The sequence below is a fragment of the Thermobia domestica genome, chromosome 11 (assembly GCF_964235325.1).
Source record: "Thermobia domestica chromosome 11, izTheDome1.hap1.1, whole genome shotgun sequence".
NCBI lineage: Eukaryota > Metazoa > Arthropoda > Insecta > Zygentoma > Lepismatidae > Thermobia > Thermobia domestica.
Genome location: NC_137464.1, coordinates 84780669 through 84785091, shown reverse-complemented (window position 1 = coordinate 84785091; position 4423 = coordinate 84780669). Strand labels below are relative to the sequence as shown.

At 37.9% G+C, this 4423-nt stretch overlaps 1 pseudogene; it reads left to right on the top strand.

Moving 5' to 3' along the window:
• The first annotated feature begins 241 nt into the window (after nt 1-241).
• The window catches only part of LOC145665197 (glutamate carboxypeptidase 2 pseudogene), an 11563-nt pseudogene continuing 7381 nt past the window's right edge, over nt 242-4423 (top strand).

Sequence of the window (4423 nt, the reverse complement as noted above, 5' to 3'; positions counted from 1 at the left end):
ATAAACTTAAATTTTAAATAACAAACAAGACCATTAATTGTAATTCCCATCGAAACAAATGTATTGACTATGGAACAATATAATTATAGATATTGATTTATGTATTATATATGTATATAAATAACTTTTGTATACACTCTGTACTTTCCAATGATATTTGATAATTCATTATCTATTCACGGTGACTGAGATAGATATAATTCAATAAATGTTATCACTTCCGTAGGGTACATAGACCTATTTGTTCTATCGTGATCAGGTCAAAGTTCTGTCCTTGAGAGTTTTCTTTCATGATCAAGCTTCCTATCTTTTGTCGACGACCTTTTTCTATTCTGCCGCAATCGGGTTTTCTTTCTTCACACAGAAAGTAAAAACTGAGAGCCAAGATTTGCAAAGTTATCGAAAATAAAACGTTAGATTGATCCTGGTGTTCAGTCAGCGATGGTTTATACAGTGGGTTGCGCAGTGCCTGCTGCAGGAATAACAGCCTTTACGGTTGGTAAGTTTTTATTTTTTATATTTTTTTTTCTAATTTAACGTTACATGTTTATTCTTAGGGGATAAAGGAGACGGTGATAATTATAATGAATGAAACGATGGAATGAAGGAAGTGGAAAGAAACGGGAAAACACCGAGCAAACCCATGCACATGGTGTTTGTTCACCACAAAGCCCACTTAACGCGAGCTGGGATCGAAAAAGGTACCCTATGAACCAGGCACTATTCCTGAGGCAACACGACCCCAAGGTGAGTTCCTTACTTTATATAAATTTTAAGTACTGATGTTAGATTAAGGTTAATTTTTCTCCTGCTCAGTGGTTGAGCGTTCACCTCTGGTGCATGGGGTCCTTGGTTCAATCTCAGCTCGCGCCAAGTGAACTTTGTGGCGGACAAACACTGTGTGCGTGGTTTTCTCGGGGTTCTCCCGTTTCCTCCCACTTCTTGCTTCTTCATTTCACTATTTCATCCATTTCCCACCATCACCGTCTCCTTTAGCATAGCCGACATAACCATGGAATTTAAACTTAAATATTTCATTTCATTTTTAATTTTTCTCCGTAGAACCCTAGGACATTTCCAGCATATAATTAAACTTTTTTCACTTTTTAACATTATCTTTCATAATTTTAATTTAAATTACTTTTTTCAATATATTTTGTAAACTCGTTTAAAACACTTTCGATCCTAAGTTCGAGTGAGGCTCGGGTTGCATAGTTCCATCCCAGACCAGTGTTTCTTTCAAGAAAAGAAAATGTTCGGAGGGGCACATATTATTTTCACATGGTATTATTCTATTTATTATTATGTTATAGATGTATTATTTTGGTCTCCTCCAGGGGGCACTCTCAGAGCTCCAAGGAGGCAGTACCCCCGCAAAAACATGTTTGGAAGAAACACTGTCCTAGACCACGCAAGTGTTTGGCGGATTTCATTGTGTTCCTGGCTTTTCTTGGGGTTCGGGCATCCGTTTCCTCTCAAATTATGAATTTACCAATAAATGTTCACTTTCATTAATCATCTGTCTCTTAGCCTAGAGAATATATTAATAACAAGGGCGCAAAACTAAAAATTTCAATTCATTTTCCATTTTTATTATTTGTTGTTTTAATCTCTTTCCTTGAAGAAAGAAACCTGATATTCAAACGTTTTGCTAAGCATCTTATTTCAGAGAGAGAGAGACTAATAAATTGCTATCATTTTTTTAGTAATTTCAGAATAGCCTTTATGTGCCTATTTTGTACTCTGAACTTACAGTACCCTAACATTATCCAACTCGTCAGCTGTCTTGACAACAAATCATATTTTGTAGCTTAAACAAACTCATCCTCTGTCTTCCCGCGCGCACCTCTCTGATCTGCTCGGACAGAGAGACAGGAAATGGTAACACTCCGTGTGAGGAGTCTTCTTTACACTATCTTGATTTCGCTTAAGTCTGCGTCACCAATTTATATTGTATTGTTTATAATTCCCTGCTGGCTGGTATATGTACTGCTTCTCGGCTAGGATAGGCTGCCCTACTGTCAATTAGCGACCGCGTGGGAGACCCGAGTTCGATTCCCGGCGAGAGTTCATGTGGTTCGGATTCACGTTTATCTGTAGGTCCATGTCTGATATATTCCCGCTGCTGAGAGGAAGTTAAAGCCAAAATCAAATCAATTAGCAACCGACCTTATTGGGGAACTTTTCCTTGCTACGAAAGCACTTCTCAAGTAAATCCTACATATATGGAAATGCTACATATATAGTAACACGATCAACAAATCGATCTTTAAACGGTGTCTTCCCGTTCTGCCTAAAGACAATGCAGCACTTTGTAAAATATAATTTAAATGATCTTATCTTTAGGCAGAACATGAATTCAAGTTCTGACTAATCTTTGTAAACGTGGAATTCAGTGCAGGGAGGGATTTCTTCCATGATTTTTTTCTTTAGTAATTATAACAGATTCTATAAGCAGAATAACTATTTCTTCAAGTTTCATCATAAATTTTAGATGTTATTCTACTCGTTCTTATATGGCCAAACATGTCTTGAGGATGTGAACTGTGGCATCTTTTACGTACTGTGAGCCTTAGCATGTTGGAGATGAACTACTGAAAAATGGAATAAAATTTTGATGTGAAATGACTTCATATTGGACCGAATTAAATTTGTTTTATGATTGTTTCAGTTACAATGTCAAACGGCTTTATTTGCAACTGAGTCAATCAATTCTCCATTTCTCTGCAGGCATTAAAAAGTCACAAATTCATCTTTACTGAAATAGTAGATGTGAATAAGGTTGCTAATAACGGAACTCTATCATAGTACAGGGTGTCCGAGAAGTCCTTCCCTGATTACAGAAATTGATAACTCAGGCTAGAAATAAGATAGAAGTATGAAACTGGTGTTGAATTGTTTACAAACTATAAAAGTTTTTGTCTGTGTTAGGTTTGTTCTGTTTTACCAAGTCTCAATTTTTTTGTTTTAGGTTTGTAGTACGTAAGTAAGAAGCCCAAGAAGCCATGCCAACCAACCAGGAGAAGGCACAGTGTGTCCTGTGGTACCATGAGACACGATCACCAACCACGGTGCAGAGACAGTTCCAGACAACATTTGGGAGGACTCCACCTGATGTCAAGAGCATTAAAGCATGGTATGAGAAGTTCAAGAACACAGGGTCGGTTGCTGACCTTCCGAGGTCTGGTCGACCAAGAACCTCAGCAGACACGGTGGAGGTTGTGCGGCAGTCTTTTCTGAGAAGTCCTAAGAAATCGGTGCGCAGGGCCTCACGTGAATTACAGATGCCAAAAAGCTCTATCCATGACATTTTACACAAATGTTTATTGTTTCGTGCTTACAAAGTGCAACTCGTTCAGGCCTTGTTGCCCGACGACGGTACACGTCGATATGACTTTGCGGTCGAAATGCTATCACGTATTGAGGACGATAATGGTTATCTCAGACGAATTGCCTTTTCCGACGAAGCGACATTCTTTGTCAGTGGAGTAGTGAATCGCCATAATGTACGCATTTGGGGTTCAGAACCCCCCAGGGAGGTCAGGGAGTTCACCAGAGGCAGTCCAAAGGTGAATGTTTGGTGCGCGTTATTGCACGATCGAATTATCGGGCCATTCTTCTTGGATGGAAATTGAATATCGCCTAGATGTGCTACGTGCTACCAAGGGTGCTCATGTGGAAGTGTACTGATGTGACCAAAACTTTTATAGTTTGTAAACAATTCAACACCAGTTTCATATTTCTATCTTATTTCTAGCCTGAGTTATCAATTTCTGTAATCAGGGAAGGACTTCTCGGACACCCTGTAATTTTATCCTAGAAGAACAAGTAGAATAACATCTAAAATTTATGATGAAACTTGAAGAAATAGTTAGTCTTCTTACAAACTTTGTTAGAATTACTAAACAGATTATTACGAATGCAGGACAAAATCGAACAGGACAAAACTAAGGAAAATTCTGATAAAACGGACTGAAACCAAGGGACAGTATCATAGCCGCAGCCTAATAAAAGGATAATTATTTTTTTCTTCAACTGGCATGCATATAAAATATTTATAATTCTTCACGTTATTGAAATAACATTTTTTTAAAAAAATACTGAAAACCAAATAAAACATGTAAGACTGTTATAGTTAGTACATTTTGTTCTTTGTTTATTATATATATTCGTGTGGAGTGTTGTACTGTATGGGGCGGAAACGTGGACATTACGTAAAGGTGACGAAAATCGACTGGAAGCCTTCGAAATGTGGGTGTGGAGAAGAATGGAAAGAATTAGTTGGGTCGAACGGAAAACGAATGAGAGAGTGTTAGAAATGGTGGGTGAGAAAAGAACACTTCTAGATATTATTAGGAAGAGGAAGAGAAACTGGTTGGGACATTGCCTAAGAAGAGATTGTATCATGAGGGACATCCTAGAG